Genomic DNA, 18,665 nt, shown 5'->3' with positions numbered 1-18,665 from the left:
TTGTATAATAATGGGTGGTAACGGTTTGGCCGGGGGCCCCCGCTCCGTGCGTGTGCGACCGGCTGCTGCAGTCTATATAAGGAATTACATTTACATTTCAGACTGAAGGGTTGCCGTGGGGTGGGTTTGTGTTTGTTTTTTTTTTTTTCCCCTTTGGTACGTGGGTTACTTTAGGATGCGTTTGGAAGGTACACGGCGGGGGGAATAAACGCTCGTAACACCCACTCTGTACTTGTGTTCTGTAAAATGGAGAAGTAGTTGGGTTCTCGTAGCGACTCTTCGCAATAGGGTGTAAAGCAGGAGATTTTGTAACCTTCCTTGGCAATTTTAGGTTTTATGTGGCATTTCCTGTGCAGGGTCACAGATAGGAAGGCTTTCGCTGGCGATCCGAGGCGTTTTCCCCGAGACGCAGGGAACGGTCTCCGAAATAGCTCCGAGTCACGATCGGTGCCTCTCCTCTCTAATCCTGACTGTGTCGGGCGTAACGTAGTGATAAATAACGGCCTCTCCAGGGGCCGGCGAGTTGATCTGATCGCTTTGAACTTAGGAGGGTTTTCTTATTTTGCTCTGTGCTTTTTCTAGCGAGTATTTCTATTTGCACGCTCACGTTATTAATTCCTTGTCCTAGTGTAAATATTTATATTTAGTTCATGATTTGACTGTGCTAAAGGTAAGTTTGGAAAGTGCTTTACTCTTTACCTTATTAAAAATGTTGATGATCAGAGAAAGGGGCTTTTCTTGTTGCTGACGACATGTGTGTGACATGCGAGTCTGAACCACCCAGCGTGTGTGCAGGAGCTGTAAACATGTTTACCTGAACAGGAAAGAAAATGGATTTTTCTCTTAAAGATCCAGTGATACGAGTACGATACTCCTAAAGCATATCAACAGATGACTTGAGAGAGAAATTTTCTGAAACCCTAGCTTTTGAAATCAACGGGGAAAGGAGATTCTTGATCGCTGCAGCAAATGGCAACTTGTGCAGGTAGAAAAAAAGATGGTGTTTAGTTTTCTCCTGCATGCATGTCAGCCCCCTCCTGTCTGCTGCGTTCGTTCTCAAGGGAGGGATTTATTTACCATGCTTGCTGTCAGTGTTTTTCCTTTGTGCTTAATATTAGAAAACCAGATTTGAGGCTGTTTAGCACAGAACGTTTTGTCTGCAGCATGTATCGCTCGCAGAAAACAAAAGGTGTATAAGATGTGGTATCGTTCCAGGTATCTTTCATCTTCTTCACTTTTGGACCTCATTGTTGCACCCGTTTTATTGTAAAACGTCTCTGAGTCTTTATCAACTAGTTCTGCGCTGTAGAATGTAGCATGGCTTGTCTTAGGCTGGTTTTGGTTCCTTTTTTTGAGGAATTAAAACCAACTTCAGTCATTGTGCATTGAAGCATCAGGATCGGTTAGATAATAGATTCTGGATAATAGAGATTTCTCAGCAGTGGGTTTATGTTTGACTTGCAAATGTTTACTAAAGAAAATGGCTAGAAAAATGTTAACCCTTTAACCTTTGGATAAGTATGAGACTTTTTTTTTTTTTCCCCTAAGTCTCTAAATGCACTTTGCTTTTATAAGTGAGTATCTTCTGTTAATGAGAGATCAGCATACAGGAGATGCTTCGGCAGCTGACTTGTTGGTAATATATACTAGATCAATTTTATGCTGTTTCAGTTGCCTTTTTCCTCCACTTTCCCATAGAATGTGAGATTATTAGAGAGAGATTGCACTTGACATCCAGTATACCAGTTAATAATACTGGGCTATGGCATCGAGTTGTTACACTGTAAACTTTCCTTCCGTTTATCTGTTGATAAACTTAACTCGGCTATTCTTGTACTGTAAACTTTATTTTCTACCCACCACCTCCCATCCCCATCTTTGGGAGCCAGAACTTAGAGCTTCCATCCTGATGCATTAACTGCAGCTGGAAAGACAGTCTTGTCTTTTCTTAACTCTAGAGCTGGTTCCTTTTCTACCTTGTTTGTTGGCCCCTACAGGAGATCAGCAAAAGAGCCGATTGGCACTGCCATTAAAACCTCCACTTACAAGAAAATCTGGCACTTCTTACCTGAAGAAAACTATCCTGTGTCATTGTCCTTACTTTTGGCCAATGCACAAATGCCCACTACAGTGAAGGAGTTAGCAAAGTGTTGGGACAATAACACCATTCTGACGAAGCAGAAACATAGCACTGGTTGGGAGTGTTTCTTCCTATCTACCTTTTCCCCTTCTCCCTCTCTTTTGCTAGAGAAACGACGATGAGAAAAGAGGGATGCGATTTTTTTGCCAGTCATCTGCATTGCCACACTCTGTGAATCCTGTGTGGACTTTAAATAGATTCAGCAAAGGTTTTCATATTCTAAGTTGCTTGTAGGATCAGGATTAGTTGCTTTCTTAGCATCTGTCCTATATGTTATAGGATTGTCTTAATTCTTATTAAATAGCAAAAATAAAAGTAACGTATCTTGTTCTTTAGCAATGCTGTGAAACAAGTAAAATGACCAAAATACTCAAAACTTTCCTTATTAGAGGGTTAAAAAGACACCAACCTTTTATATTTGTGTTCTGAAAAGTAAGTATGCCTTCAGGTTTTCAGATGCATATTTAATGGTAAAAAGAACAATGGGTGAAACTGAGTAAACTCTGCATACTGTCAAGTATACGTGAGGAGAAGGTATGAGGCAGGCATTTTTTTACCCCCTGGTAAGAGTGAGTTCGTTACTAAAAGGTTAGGTAGATTAACTTGTTGGGGTACTACTTCACTTGCTTTATAGTGAGATTTCCTCTCGTTATTTTTGTTAGATAATCATTTCATATTAAGTTTAGTTACAAAGGGAAGGACTTTAAGAAGATCATAAGTGCCTTTGAATAAGGCAAAAGCATGGAGTAGTTCTGTTAGCTCCAAGGTGTTAACTACTGGCAGGATGTCAGGTGTTAGTGACGCTTGGGATACAACATTCCTTGTCCTGCCTTTCTTCTCTTGCCCCCTGCCTTTCTTTTCACTAGGTATCATGTTTTAACTCGGGCATTAATTTAAATTTGCAATTTGGGAATTGAGGAATGTAGCCCGAGTTAAAATTCCAGGCACAGTGAACAGGTCTACATGGACAGCTGAATTAACTGTTTTGAGACCAGGGAACTCTTCCCTCATATGAATGAGTAATACTTCTATTTTAATGTTAACTACTGAAATATAATGAGAATATGCTTTAAAATGTCATTATCTCTTCATTTTTCTCTCAGTAACCAGTGCTTGTTATTTTAACAATTGTGAAGCAGGGTGTTTTGAAATAATTAGCTACCTGAGGCAGGGTTTTTAAGGCAATTAGTTGCCTGAAACAGTTTTACTCACTTATGGGACTCTGGTAAACATGATGCTGAAACGGTTGATGAAAAGTAGCAAGTAAATGAAACTTTCCCTCTGACTTGGACTTCCTGATCATAGAAGTCACACAGATTAAACTTTCTGGTTAAAAGTCTGAGGATTTGACTTACATGACCTTAGCCCAAATTTTTTGTTGAACATTTTCTCTTATATTAGATAATCTCTGCCCATTGAGTCTTTATGTGGACTTTGGGCTTTATTACAGGTACTGTTAGTATCAGTGTTACTGACTGTGGTTAGGCCCTTGCTCTCTGCAAGCGAGCTCCTCTGTCAGCAGTGCAGGGGGAAGGGGTTCTACAATCATCCTCTGCCTCCTTCCCTGCTGGGACTCAGGTGGTGGTATTAACCTGTCATTTCTTCTAACAGAAGTTTTACAGTGGTAAGTGGAGAAGCTGGAGTAATCTAAAGTAAAAATACCAGCGCAGTGCCTTTCTTCATGTGAAAACATCTGTTATAATAGGGTTTAAAATGCCAGCGAGGGATGGCAGACATTTTTAACGTGCATGGGGCACTCTTACTATACTAAAGAAATAAAACCAACCTCTGTGAAGCTTGGGTTGTGGGGTTTTTGCTTGTTTGTTTTTTAACTGATTTTTGAGCTACTGCACTCTATTGCAGGGAAACTGCTGGAAACACAGTATCTAGCCAAATGGCTCTTAAGCATCCCTATTTCTAAATACAGTCATTATTATTTACCAAAAATATAAGCTTATTGCTTTCAACTCATTAGCTGTTTGTAGTCATTTCAAAAACTCTAACTAATTGATATTGCAAGCTGATTAGAATATGGTGTGCTTCGCTGACTGTAAATCCAACATTTAACAGTACATACTACATTTCTGGAGATCATACTCTACTCATGATAGGTTTCACAGAAATCACAAAACAAGAACTTGAAAAATGGAAATAATTCCGGGTTTATGTAGGCTTTCATACGAATTTTCAAAGTACAGTTCCAGATGAACTTTCAGTTGCTTAATATTCCTGAAGTTCTGGTCATACTTACCTGTTGTTTTCAAAAAAACTCACTAGGTAGGGTCTTCTCTGTTATGGGCGCATAAGCAGGACCTGACTTGCACCTGTGGTCTCAGAAACTTTGGTGCTTCATTCTGGCAGCTATAATAGGCCTGTTATTTTTGAGAACTAAATTCTCAAGTGACTTACCCAAGGTCACACAGGAAGTCCATAGCAAGACTGAGTCTCAATCCATTTTTAATCCTTGGGACTACCCGTGCATTTGACTTGATGTAGAGCCTTAAAGAGAAAGAACAGATTTATCATTCAGCAGTTACTATTCCTTTCTGTATAAGTATTTAAGCTCTTTCATATTTATTGTCTTGAAATACTTGCACTTCCAGCAAACAAGTAGCAAGATGCAAAACTCAGTTTTTCTCTTTAGTCATTTTTAAATGGTATTAAGATAGTATCTTCACTGGTGATGTTTCCTGTCTGCATAGTTAATGTTTATGTAATGATGTGCCAGAGAAGTAGGATTTTGTCTTTGGATGTTTTTTGCATTCCCAAATTTTAAGTTCAGTAGTGTGTAGGCAGACAAAAGTAAAACACACCAGGATGAAACTGGCTTAAGACCTATACTGTTAACCTCAACATCCCTCCTCCAGTGCATGGGGTGTTTAGAAAACTGTTTTCTTAGAGCTTAGTACCTGGGCAGAGATAATTTAATCAGATATTGGTGTTCTTGGGACAGTAATGACTAAAGAAGAGTCTCAGAATGTGGCTAGTATTTCTGCTATTTGAACACAATTGCTAGGTAATTAAAAAAGCATAAGTCTTCCTTAAAACAAAAAATCCCTGTCTGAAATCTTTAATAACTAAAATTCAAAAAAACCGACAAAAAACCAAGCAGACCACGGAGAGCAGAGGGATGGATGTCGTGAGTGGGCAGGGGTGCATGGGTGAGGAAAAGAGCATGTGTGGGAAGGAGGGAGGGTGGAATACAGGGAAGGGAGTAGTCTGCTTCTCACTGACGGTTCTGTGCTTTATTTCTGACTCGCCTTGGTGGCCTTTCAGGGATTGAAGAAACTGGTCCCCCGTCTGCTGCATGAGGAGATCACAGTGGGAAATAGCTTTGACCTCAGTTGACTAGGTGATGCCTTGAAACACGGGAGTTGCTGGGGGATTTTGTAGGGAGTTTTGTGTGTTTTCTATAGGGCTTTCTGCTTCCATGTTCCATTAGCAAGTTTTTTGAACCTCTCACTAAGCCATTGCCTCTGATACTATGATTGAGTCAATTTCTTGAACTAATTATCAAGTGCATGGGTATTTCTTAGTCTTGGTTTGCTTTTCTGGCTGTCCAATTCCTAGAGTCTTATTTTTAAGTTATTGGAAAGGGTAACAGAAGCTTGATATTTTTAAAAACTGTTCACAGTTGCAGCTTTTTAATCTTTGCTTGCCCTCCTCTTTTAAAGAAAGAGTAGGCTTATTTTCAGTTTTCCTTTTGTATTGAGCCCCAGTTTGTTTATTTAAGAATCTATTTGTTCTTTTTTTGCATAGGTGAGTAGTATTGCTGTGTGACAGTCAAGAAAAATGGGAAGCCCAGTCAAGAAGAGTGAGACTGGACAATAAAATACTGACCACAGTTAAAGGCAGCATAGCTTTATATATCTATTTTAGTACTCCTGAGAAAAATACTACCCCTATGTATTTTACCCCATACATCACAGTATGTAAGCACCTTACAGGCAGTAAAATTATGCTGGGTCTTCTCTTTCTGTATCTGGGCCTATACATCTGGTTCCTTGTGTTAGTACCTGGCAGCTTACATTCATAGCTTAAGAGGATAAGTAATGGTAGAGCAGAAAGAAGGAACTTGTTAAGCTTGTATCTTCGCATGTGGAGCAGCCAGGCAGTGATTCACATGTTTCAGTTGGTTAGTGCTGAACTTTTTAACCAAGTTTTTTTGTCTTGTTCATTTGTAGCCAAAGGAACCCCAAGTAGGGTAGAGAGGAGGGGTTTTTTGTTGTTGTGGGTTTTGTTGGGTTTTTTTTAACTCTGCCTTGCTCTGTGCTTGTTTCCGATGCCATTACTGTAATGTAACTGTATCTTTTATTTTAACATGCTTTTTCAGAGCAACAGAAGTTAACTAAAAATATGCTTTCTCATCTTTGAGAAGTCAGTCTTGTTTGAAAGCAGCCTGTTTCAGTTCTGTCCTTTTCAGCTGTCATTCCCAGCTGTCACAATCTCCTTGATGTGAGGACTTTACCCCTGTTGTTGTGAAGCAGTTTGGTTAACAGCTGCTGTCACCCAAAGGTTAAAACCTGAAAAGTGGCATCCTTTGTTGCTTCCCTTACAAATGTTTGCTTTCTGTTTGGTAGCATCTCCCTTGTTGCTCTGCCTTCAGTGTGTTCAATCTATCCTATTTTTGGAGAACTGTGTAAAGCAAATGAATATGTCTAATGATGAATGTATTCCTCTGGATATGTTAGGAGGCTCAATTATGACTGAGAGTAAAAAAGAGAAATTCTATCCTGTGCTGAGATGACATTTCATCTTATCCACTTCAGATCTGTGACTACAAGTAGGAGTCCTTCTTGAGTGAAAGAGCATGTAAAATTACTTATTTAAATGCTAAGAACCCCATATGATATTGGAGTTCATATGGAACTCCAAGGAAAAGAAGAAACAACTCTTCCTTAACTGTCTAAATAACTACATAGTATTATGTAATGGTTTTAAGTATGTTTTTGTATTTGATGCAGATATCTTCTGTCTTTTGCAAGCACTTCTGTTTTTTAGCTTGTTGCAAGTAAAGTGTTAGATCAGGAGCATTGCAGGAGCTAGCAAGAGCATCGGAGACAAACAGATTATAAATCTGGCGTTTCACCATGATCCTGAGGGTGGCTTTCACTTGAAATAAAGGGGTTAAAAGAGTCTGATGTGGTAGAGGGAGTATTTTTACCTATGAACTGATGTGCCTGTCCTTGTTAGGATCGAATGCTACTTGGGCCAGTGACACTAGGGAACACCTTCAGTCACTGTGATATGAAATGTTTTCGTTATTTCAGTGAACACTCCTTTTCAAATTCTGTCTGACAGACAACTGACAGACACTGAGGGCAGTTTCTGTTCCATTTTGTAGAGACATCTGTCCACAGCATGTGTATAGGAGAAAGCAATATGAAATTACAAAACATCACAAATGTTGCATGATTGAAAAAGGCCTGGGGAAATCTATTCCATCTGAAAAAGTGCAAACTAAAGAACAGAAAAGTCAGACCTAAATTACAGGGATCAGGTTGCTTTTTGCTAAACTGGTAGATTAGACCTAAAGAAGCAGGTTGGGTTTTTTATTTGTTTTCTAACCTTCACCCTCCCACAATGTAACATAACTTTTCTTAATGCCCAAAAACTTAGCGAGATGAGTTGTCCCTTTTTTCTTAAATACACTTGGTTTAAAACAGTTTTCCTCAATGCTGTGAGGAATTCCTGCCTTCTGTCCTTTCAGGTATGCATCAGATTTTCCTTCTTCCTACCTTCTAATCCATTTTATTCTTTCTCTTAACTTACTGTATGATACCTACTGTAAGTCATGTGAAGTTCTAGACTGGAAAAGGAGGTGCTACTCAGAATCTGTAACCTGTTTAGTCTTCTGTTTTATTTATGTCTTTCCATAGCCTTTCGTTTTTGGGGTTGTTTTTTTTTCCCTAGTATTCCTGGTACAGCTGCTTGGAAAATTTAAGCAAAGTAGAACTAGTCATATACTACTGGATTCATTCTTGTGTTATTGTTCACAGGAAGGACCTAGGTACAGTTGGCCCCACGAAGAGCATGAGGTGGTGGATAAGGACTTTGAAGCAGATTTGGAGCTGTAATGACTGGCTTCCTTCCCTACTGCTGTCCCTTCCCCTTCCTTGCAAAGCGTTTTCATTTGAAAAACTAAGGTGTGGTCATCAGGCATATCTGTTCTCAACTTCCAGTAATTTTTTGCTCACTTCTGAGCTACATCATAATTACATATGCAAATGTAGTATTTTTTTCCCTCTTACCTTGTACATGTGGGAGAGAAAGATAAGGTTGCAGAGTACCACCAGGGATGGTGCTGTTGTTGAGGTCGAGGAGGTGCTGCAGATGGCCACAGGAGGAGAGAAGTACTTGTCCTGCAGAACAAGACTCACGGGGGATTTCAGAACTTCTGTGACTCCAAAGGCAACGAGAAAACACTGTTCTTGCCAACTTTAAACTTTAGATAGGAACTGATTGTTGGATGACTTATAACAACCTATTTTGGTACATTCTTGCTACTGGGCGCTGAGAGTGAATTTGCATTTACAATAGGAATTTGTTTTGTGGACGTACATGTATATATATATAGCTACATCAAATAATTTAACCTATTAGGTTGGCTTGGATGCTCTGTATAGTAACACAAGAAAAACTTCTGTAGTGTTGTAATGATACTAAAATCACAGAGACTAATTCTATGGGAGGGACTATTCTGACAACTTCTGCCCTTCATGGGAAGGCTTACCTTGTGCTTTTTCAGATTTTTAAATTGACTGACATACTATATTCCTGAAACCCTAAATATGTCTTATAACAAATAGTGAACATGAAATAGAATCAGTTCTACATTGCAGTCAAAATGCTGGGAGATTCTTTCTGCACAAAAGTGAAATAATAATTTAAAAAAGAAATGAGAAGCAAAATTGAATGGGTAGTTGTAGCATAGGAAAAGGGAAATTGTTCCAGTGGCACATAATGCGGTATAACATGCCATAGTTCTCTGTATTTCATCACGTGATTAATCATGCCTTCAGGGATCAGCCTGCATAGCTGATGTGGTAGTTACATGATTGAGAGGGACTTTCTAAAAGGATGAGCCAGGTTTGTACCTCAGCACGTGAGCGACTAAAACTAGTGGCAGGCTTTCTGTGAGCTAAGCCAGTTTAAACAAGAGGGAGAATTTTAGCTTTCCAGCTGCAAAGCATACAGATAGAATTGATTGAATAAAAATCATGACTCACAACAGAGGTTTATGATCCTGACAGAAAATTCTTACAGGGTATTTGATGCAAAGTGTTGCCTGTTGATCTGATGCTTAAAAAATATTTTTGCATGTATTGCTGTGGCTCTGCTGAGATGAAACAAAATAAGTAAGGTGGTTAAGAGCTCTGGCAAATATGGGTGTTTCTTTATTTTGGTATGAAGTTGCAAGCCTTCTCAATTAATTACCCCAACCTCTTCAAAAAAGAAAAAAAAAAGCTCCTTGTTATGCAGTATGATATATAATATGCAAATCATTTCAGTGCATTTGTTTTGCATATGTACGGTGTCAGAATAGTATGGGATATAGGCAAGAATATACACCTTTTTTTAAAAAAATCTGAGTTTTTTTCTGAGCAGGTAAGAAAACACAAGTGCTGAAATTGAAAACTTGCCAAATGTCTTGATTTAATAGTTTACAATGCTTATATTTAGCCCTTACTTCATCTTTCTAATATTTTTTTAAGCATTTTGAAGGTCTTGTATAGCAAATCCTCAGAATAGAAAGATGTTTGTGACTTTTCAAGTTCCAAGATGCTCACTTACTGAGTAAAGCATTCCAGGTTTGTGCCTTAATGTATCTTAATAGTCTTAATAGACATCCTAATCAAGCTGCCCTTTTTTTTTTTTTTAATGTCTCCCCAGCCTATCTGCCTTTAAAGAACTTGTACCTCTTCCTTCAACCACAGAAGCATTAAGTAGAACTGCAATCAAACCTCTGTCTTGTTGGTTCTTTGGTCTACCGTTGAAACACTTTGTAGCTGAATGTGTGCACATGTGCAACTGTGTGCTGTTTTCCTGCCTTTTCCTTTTGTCTGTCAAGCTTCTGGCTGATAGCAGATTAGCCATCTGAATGTGGGCAGCAAAGAGTAATGGGCTGTACAAAATGCCTCAGGCTTCTTGCATACAATAAAATGACTCCATTATAAAGCAAAATATGACAAGCCTGCCATGGAGGACGTCTGTATTGGCGAGATGGAGAGAGTAGCCTTTGGTTTATGATCATGTTAATGGGTGTAAAATAAACTTAATTTTTTTCAACTGTCAAAAGTATTCCTAGGTGCTTTACAGACTAGTGCTGAAGATCCTTCTAGCAGGAAAACGCTGATAGGCTGAATAGATGATGTACTACTTGCTGTTCCTGATAACTGTATATGTGGGGGTGAAGGAAGGGAGTAATAGCATGATGGCTCAGTTTCATTTTCACCATGCAGGTGTGTGTGTTGTTTTTTGGTTTTTTTTTTCTTTCTTTTCAATTTTTTATTTCTAATGTTTTGATTAGTTACAGGATTACATAATCTGCCCTCCAGAAGTGTGTTGGGTTTATTAAATCTTTTGGAAGATGTGCTAATACAGATTTAAAGGAAACTGGGCCAGAAACATGGTTGACTGAGACAGAGGGAATCCAGATGTTGGAGGAGGATATAAAATATAAAGCTGTAGTGAGCTGGATCAAGCAGAGGCATAAGTCTGTGTGCAGAAGCACAGTAGCAGGAAAAATAACTAGGAATCCTGAATCCTATCAAGGTTTTTGACAGCTGTACTTACCCACTATGAGAATCTGGTGCTTAAAAAAAAAAACCAAAACCCTCTCAATTGTCTACAGTTTACTGTGTAAGCAGTAGTGGCTGCTCTTGCCCTCCTAACTTCCATTTCTGGCTTTCAAGAAGGTTTGTTTGTTTTATGGCATGCAAGCTCTAAAAGGTGCTCTCGCCAGGAAAAAAAAAAAAAAAAAGAAAAAAAGAAAAAAAAGATGCAGTACTTTCAGTTATGCTAAATGGAAGATCTTCCTGGGTTGCATCTGCTCAGGAAATGAAGACAGCTACTGATATATGGGGCTTCCAAACTAATTGGCAAGTCAGCATAAAAACAATTTGGTATATAGAATATGGAGGAATTGTTAAAACATGCAAAGCTTGTCCTAAGGTACTTAGTTTTAAAGAAGCCTCTTAGAATAACTGGTACTTGTTTTAGTTTGCCTTGCTTGTTGGCATCTGTTCAATATGTCACTGTGGATACAACCTAAGCAGACTATGGCAATACATGCTTTAGCAGTAACATGTAGAAATTGCAACTTGTGATAAATAAAATGGGAATACTTTTGAGTAACCTCTTTTGTGTTATTTTTCTCATTCCGTCAGCTGCTGCCAGGCCTCACTGGGGCTGTTCTGGATGGGAGTTCCACCTGTGGTGTGGCCCATGTCTCTTGAAGATCTCCTTTTAGCTGCACTTCACACACCAACTCTTCCTCAATCTCATGGATTGATTTTTCCTTAAAGGAAACCCCTTGATCAAAATGCGTACTTCATGCATACTACTTTTTCTCACTTCGTCTCCTCCAATAAAGTCTGCCCCCTAAAGAAAAAAGAAACAACTGAGAGTGATTTTTGAGACCGATTATACCACAGAGCTCCACAGATGTTGCTCCCTTGAGAGCAGTATTAATTCACTTTACATACATTTCTATTTTGCAGTTCAGAATTGTTTCTATGATCATATGAGCTTTTTATGGCACTGAAGACTGTAGCTGCTTATGAGAGAAGCTGGTGATAAAACAAAAGCTCAGTCAACAATCTCTAACAGTGCATAGTCTGTAGATGATGGCAACTAAAATATGTTCCAGGCTGGTTTCATTAAGAGAGGATCCGTGGAGTTTTTCTTTTTGCCTCTTTCCTTGCCCCATGTGATTGCTGTGGTTTACAGTAGGAAGCCACTAGTTTCTGCAGTCACAGGTGAGAAGGGAGGTAGTCGCTGGTAGGTCTTGCAAAGACATTTGAGTAAAAATAAGAAAGTGAGCTCTCTTATGGGGGAAGGAGGTAGCTACGTATTTTACAAATCTTTCAACAACTGTGACTTAATTGGCACTACTGAAAGCAGTATGTTGCATATTAATGCAGCTTAGGGAAGTTGCATTTATGAATATGAATAAAAAAAATCTAGAACTATTCTCATCTTTTATGTGCTTTTTTTATAATCACATGTCATACTGAGGAAGGGTATTGCTGCCTTGGACCAGCTTGGTCTGGCATGGCTACAGTGTTGTGTTATGGCTGGTTTTGAGGACAGATTTGGGAAGCTGCAGAATACCAGACACAGAGTGGTAAAACAGTTGAGAACTCCACTTAACCAGAAGGAATCGTAGGAAATACACGTTTTGTTATCTTAGAGGTATTTAGGTAATAGAGAAAAATATTCTTTTGGCAGATAGTTCTTCTTGCTGTTTTCTGTGGTATTTAGACTACAGCATTATCTTTCAATTTTAAGAGCTTTTGGGTTGATACTTAGGATCACTTTGTTGTTTCTTGTTGGCAAGTATTAGTGCAGCAGAGTTGGAATCCCAGGTTCAGGACACGTTATTTATCAATGTGTTTAACTCAGAATACAACATATATTAAAACTTCTCGTGCACAAATTGTCTTTTGTTTGCTGATTGTAGTGAGGAGGAGGCAGCAAGACCTTAATGTCTCCTCAGTAAAATATCTAATGTATAAACTATGAAATTACAGAAGGCCTGGTACAGACAAAGGTTCAGTGCTTGACACAAAATGAGGAGCCCAGAGGATACAAGTCTGGAAGATGCCTTCTTGTATCCTTCCCCCAGTTCTGGTTTCTTGAATCCTAATGGCCATCTCCTGCCTTAAACTTTAACAAACATAGTGCTGTTAAGATGTGGAAGATCAGAGGTTTTACAGTGATTTGCTGTTCCTCTCTAGTTCAGCACAGAACTGTGTAGTTACCTCAGTTTTATTTGTCTGCTGTTTTCCATAGTTGGAACAGAAGTGTGTTTCTGCAGTAGAAGAATTAGAGTATGTGTTTTTGTTACCTGAGATACTGTTTGTTGACATCTTTTCTATGTGTTGTAGGCCCTGTGTGAATCCTGGTGACTCCAGTTTTGTGGAATTCCTTTTCTGTGAACAGGAATATGCTTCATTCTTAGTTGTGCCTCAGAGTCAGTTTTTTAAAAGCCTCATGTTTTCTTCCTTGTTGTAGAATCGAGTAGCTTTTATGAGAAATTAAAGGCATTAGTGCAATGTTGCTCTTGTTCCTGGATGAGGTAGTGAACTCTGTCACGCTGTCTCATCTAGCTGTCCAAGAACTTCAAGATTTTAGGATATGCAGAGCTATAGGGTATTTTCATCTTCTCTCTTCCCCCTGGTCCTCTTCCAAGCAAGACTACTATAGAGAAGGGAAAAACCCACTACCAAAAAAAGCCAAATCAACCAAGGCCAAATCATAAGCCTTAAATAAGGCTTATGATTGGTTATCTCTGCTGTAACAATAGATGGTTTAGGTTTCTGGAGCAATTAAAGCGATTCTGCAAAACCTATGTGACTGTTGCTGAGTACTTCAGTGGACACTGTCTGTTACAGTCAGGAACTCTTTAATTTGTGTAAATTGCAAACACTGAAATGTAATCCTCATCAGATCAGCCTGTAGTGTATGAGAATGAGGCATGTCAGGCTCTGTTTGAAGGAAGCATATGTTCAAAATCTTTCGGACTCATTCACATGTGCTTGCCCTTAGGTTTCGTTTTGATTTGTAAGAGTGTTTTGGAAAACCAAATAGCCAAAAGCATGTTGTTATTACAACACTGGGGGGTATTTGGGGTAATTTTTATTTATTTTTTGAAAAATTGGATCTTGTTCCTCTGTATCTCACAGATTCTTAAACTATCTGGTAGCCATCACAGCCATCTACAGAACTCAGAATATTCTAAAACTAGTAAGCAGCTGCACCAACATGACAAATCTGTTTACTTACACAGCGTGATAGGAGTGATTTCCATACTATCCTGAACATGACCTGCTAGTCATTAGTAAAGCAATGTGCTTTGTTCCCACTGGGGGATGGAAAGGATCTGGAGGGAAGTGAGGCCTGCCTTGCCTTGTGATGTCTGTGTTGTCATCCTTACAGTATCACGTGAGGAAGAAAAGGGAGTTTTAGTCATTTCTCGTGTCCCAAACCCTTTAGAAGTGTGTCCTTGTTTTTGATGTTTTTCTCCATTTCTGCAAGCGGGGCATTTGTGGAAAACCTGTTACATGTGGGTTTCCATTTAGGCATGAGGGCTCTGGAACAAAATATTCAGTCTTTGAGATGATGTCAATCTTCTATTTAAACAGGATTTTTAGTTATTCATGGGGGAAGGGTGCAGATGAAGAAGTTGTATTGGGCATCTGGAGATTTGAGAAGGCCTATTTCCTTAGCCAAAAAGAACAAGCACATTTTGTGCTTCCTTGAGAGGTTTGGGTTGTTTTTTTTTTTTCCCATTTGTCAAAAGGATAAAGGCTGTCTTCTGTCCAAAGGTTATTTGAATTGATGCCTGAGTATATGAGATGAGAGCATGTAATGCAACTAATTCCTGTTGGCTAATGGCGCATATCCCACTAAACACTTGAAGAAACGACAGATCTGTCTTGCTACTTCCTTGAGAAGCAACCAGATGAGAGTTCTATGTCTGTCATTACCAAGTTGTATGACTTTGGTGGAAATTTCAAGGAATAGAGGCAGCTTTTTGGCAGATGCACTCAAAACGCCTTAGCATAGGAGCTGGGGATAGCAGTCGGAGATGCTGGTGTCTTACCATTCAACTTTGGGGAAGTTAGGATTGCTAACAAAACGTGTCTGCTTACCAGCTATGGCAAACCAGCATGCTTATGTGAAACCACCTCCTGTAATAAAGCAAGGCTTGAGTTTTTCTCTGTAAAGAAGTCATCTCATGTCTGCCGGTGGCAACATGCCATCTTAGATGTAATACATAGAGGCATATAGTTGTTCCTAGAAAAACATTGCCTCAGAAATGCTGCTTTTTAGTGAGTAGACCTCTTCATCTGCAGTAAAAACAAATAACAACTTGTTTGCTGATCTGTGACCTGTTTTGGAGTGACAGTCTTGCAGCTTGCTGAATCGACAGCTGGGCTTACCACTGTGCTGCCCATAGCTGACAACGAGCTTCACAGAGGCGTTGGAAGAATACATTTGTTTTCCTGTGCTGTTGTTATTTCTCAGCAGGTTTTCAGTTGCTGCTCCCCCACTTTTCATAACCCTAAAGCTGCTCAGCCTGTTTCTGTTTCAAGCTAGTTTCTAATGCACCTTCTTGGAAAATCCTTAATGAAGGCTGGAAGACTCGAATAATTTTCGTAAACTGAGAAAAATCAAAGAGAAGTTGTTTAATAAAGCTTTTTGAGCTTGCTGGTTTAGCTAAGTGGTTTAAATGTGACTTTTTTTTCCCGCTTGAATCAACTGATCAACCTTTAGTTAGGTAGAAAAAGTTTTAGGTTTTTTTTTTTTTTTGAGGGGGAAGGCATACAAATGCTTTGTTCAGACCTTCATTCTAATAATAATTCAGTATTCTGGAGATGAATTATGTGAGTTGACATCACGAATCTGGCTAAAAGGGAAACTTATTCATATTTTCTACATGAGATGGTGCCAGTTGTGAAGATTAAATGTTTGTCCAGAAACTGTATTATCTGTGAAGTAAATTTTGCTAAACATGCTTTGAAATATTCTTGGCTGGCACAAACTATATGTCAGTGTCTGTGGTGATGAGGGTTTAAACTAGTTCATTTTAAATCCTAGCAAGCAGCAGCTGAAATGCTGCAGAATGACCTTTGACATAGGGACCCATGAATGCCCCGAGTATGATTTCACTTTCACCACGTTCTTTGTGAATCTGAATGCTTGTCAAATCAGATGTGTGTTTAGACCTTTTCACTGAATGTGCTTGGAGGGAAAGAACAAAGCCTGGGGTCAACTTGGCATAATCCCTGCGTTTATCTTTATTCTATTATAGCGGCTTGTGGGGGATGGAGTAACTATTCTCTATGAGGTGAAAGTGCAAGTGGAGTGTAGGTAGGCTATCCGTCTTTTCTTCTAGACTTTCCCAACAACCTAACTGGTCTCCCATGATTTAGTTGAGTTAATGTATGGCTGACTAGGCAGGTGACTGGTTGATCCATGTGATTTGGTATTTGTTCTACCCATTGCTATTTTGTAGCTGCTGCACTTATCAGCTGATGTAAACAAAACCAGGTACAGCTTGTCTTGGGTAGCACATGAAGAAATGGATCTGTGTTACATCGTGCTATGTTCTCTCCACTGGAGATAGGAGGGGAGATAACATGAATTTTTATACTACAGCTGCTTTTGCTTCAGTGCAAATCATCTTTTTATTTTAAGAGATAAAGAGCTTTGTATACTGTATGGTACATATGTATTTTTTGCTTTTGTAGGCTATTAGTCATAAGTAAGGAGTGACTAAGTCTGTTATTACCCATTCAAATTGGGAAAGCCTTTGTCTCTAAGGGAAGAACCGTAGAATTCTCCTAAATTATTATTATAGACTTTTTGCAGTATTTTTAGATTTTACTCCTGTGGTAGATTCACTTCACAATACAAGATTGTTTCTATGTGGAGCTGGAGTGGTCTGAATCTGTAAACGAGCTATTGTGCAGTAAAGTACAAGTGGGTGGAGGAACTATATGACAAAAGGCCTAGTTACCTTTACAGTTTGTTCGCTGTACCTCATACACTTTGTTTCAGATGAAAAGCACTATTCAAAGTCGAGTATAAGGAGGCAGTCTTTCACACGAGGCTTGTGGGAAATTTCTCGTCGACTTGTGGGTTTTCAGCTTGTGTAGATTTACCCTGTGCCTTCTGAGGCTTTGCCTGCAACAGCTTTACATGTCTCTCTGAACCCCCCACACCTTGAGGGGTGAGCAGTTCCTAACCTGACATTTCAGCCACTATTTTCACCTTACATGCGCACTTGTTTGGGCTTTTTCTGTTTACTTTTTAATCAAACTTTGCAAAGTTTATTTTTAAGTAAGGAGGGGGATTTGTTGGGTTTTAAGGGCTTCCAAACAAGGAAATAACTTGCCTTCATTAACTTCAGAGATTAAATACAACAGTAAGCAACAAGGAGATAACTCTTTTTTTTTTTTTTTTTCCCCCTTATTTTTAACCAAACCTAGTAAGTCATTCTGAAAGCATGAGTACACTTTTTCACTTTTTAAACTAAACTTTGAAACCTGATGTTCTCTGTGTTAGATCTGCAGCTCCCTTCAGCTGCTTCTATGCGTTTCACTGTTTACTTTCTCTCTTCATAGCTTAGTGGATAAGTGCTTAAAAACCTGTTCGTTCTGCTTGAAAACAAATGTGCTTCACTCAGCACCCAGTTTTCAGATTTAAAACACTTTCTCACAAAGGCTTGCTGATGAGCTGGTTGGGTTTTGTGCTTGTTTTATTTTAAAGGAGACTTGAGTTATTTCAGTTCACCTTGGAAGAGACAAGAGCAAGTACTTGGGGCAGAGCAGGGCTCTGCTTCCTTGCCCGATCTAGGTGAGCTGGGGCAGCTGGAGAGGAGTGACACCCAGAACATGCTCCCACTTCCATTGGAGAAGCAACTGAAGGGGTCCTCAGCCTCACAGGTCACAGCCTGGCACAGAGACTGGAACTATCAGGCTCCAGACCAGCAGAGTAATTTTAAAATGAAGTAACAGAGGCCTGGACCTATGCCCGCCTTAGCTGTCTGTGCTATGGAAGCAGTAGCCACTGGCAGCAGGGCAGAAGAGGTATTTGGGGTTAGGAAGCAGTCTGATAGAGTTTCAGTAATGGCTTTCATTCCTTGTTAGCTGCATCCTTTCAAGTTTTATGTGTGTTGGAGAGAGACACTTTCAGCCTCCCATCTGCTTGGTGCTGCCAGTAACTGCTTTAGGAGAGTAGTTCTGGGGAACCTACTGTCATCATCATCTCTTGCTGCATTAAGGAATAAGTTTAGTGCCATTATTCAACGCTGCCAAGGTAATTTTGCTCAGAATCTCAGGCTGAGCAGCATGGTGTGCTTTTTCATGTGGGTTCCCCTGGATTGTTCACCCTCCTCAGTCCCATCAAAACCTGCCATAATCTAGTACTTTGGATGTTGCACTTGCATACCTGATTGTAATCAACCAGCATCCAGAAACCTGCGCATCCAACTGTAGTTTCTCTGTTGCATTCTTAGTTTAACTGTATAACATTAACGACGGCAAGAACTTGCATCTTAAAACTCCCTTAACCTTGCAGGCTGTAAACCAGTAAGTTATATCTAGACTCTCCATCTATAAATATATGCCTCAATGTTTACTTTTTCACAGTATAGCAAAACTCTGAACAGTTCTACCATAGCTAAGTGAAACTGGTACGCGTTTTTCAGAATTGTTTACGAGCTCTCATCTACTAATCTTGGTACTTGGTACAGAAAATCCTTTGCTTGTATTAATCAGAACTAAAAGGCAAC

The 18,665-nt window shown here is 39.4% G+C and overlaps 1 protein-coding gene and 2 long non-coding RNA genes across 4 annotated transcripts in view; all 3 read left to right on the top strand.

Moving 5' to 3' along the window:
• Positions 1-18,665, top strand: part of ZEB1 (zinc finger E-box binding homeobox 1) — a 119,805-nt gene that overhangs the window by 1,094 nt on the left and 100,046 nt on the right. The gene's annotated exons all lie outside the window — the stretch shown is intronic.
• Positions 2-12,453, top strand: LOC115619494. The gene is made up of 2 exons (XR_003995038.1): positions 2-985; positions 11,530-12,453. It is a non-coding gene; the product is annotated as an uncharacterized LOC115619494 (long non-coding RNA).
• Positions 3,317-8,874, top strand: LOC115619492. Its single transcript, XR_003995037.1, has 2 exons — positions 3,317-5,492; positions 7,485-8,874. It is a non-coding gene; the product is annotated as an uncharacterized LOC115619492 (long non-coding RNA).

This window comes from Strigops habroptila, chromosome 1 (genome assembly GCF_004027225.2).
Source record: "Strigops habroptila isolate Jane chromosome 1, bStrHab1.2.pri, whole genome shotgun sequence".
In the NCBI taxonomy this organism is placed as follows: domain Eukaryota; kingdom Metazoa; phylum Chordata; class Aves; order Psittaciformes; family Psittacidae; genus Strigops; species Strigops habroptila.
The sequence above is the reverse complement of the archived record's forward strand: the minus strand, read 5'-3'. Positions and strand labels throughout refer to the sequence as shown.